Genomic DNA, 212 nt, shown 5'->3' with positions numbered 1-212 from the left:
AAAAAAAAAAAAAAAAAAAAAAAAAAAAAAAAAAAAAAAAAAAAAAAAAATTGCATCACATTCAGAGCCATGTTTCAGCTGTGGTGACCGAAATATAAAGATAAACCCTTCATAGAACCGCCTAAACCACTAAAAAAAAAGAAAAAAAAAGAAAGAGAAACGCATAAACCACTAAAAAAAAAAAAGAGAAAAAAAACGAGTTTATAGAGACC

This window comes from Eimeria mitis, genomic scaffold (assembly GCF_000499745.2).
Source record: "Eimeria mitis Houghton genomic scaffold, Emh_scaff3419, whole genome shotgun sequence".
NCBI lineage: Eukaryota > Apicomplexa > Conoidasida > Eucoccidiorida > Eimeriidae > Eimeria > Eimeria mitis.
Note: the sequence above shows the minus strand (reverse complement) of the source record.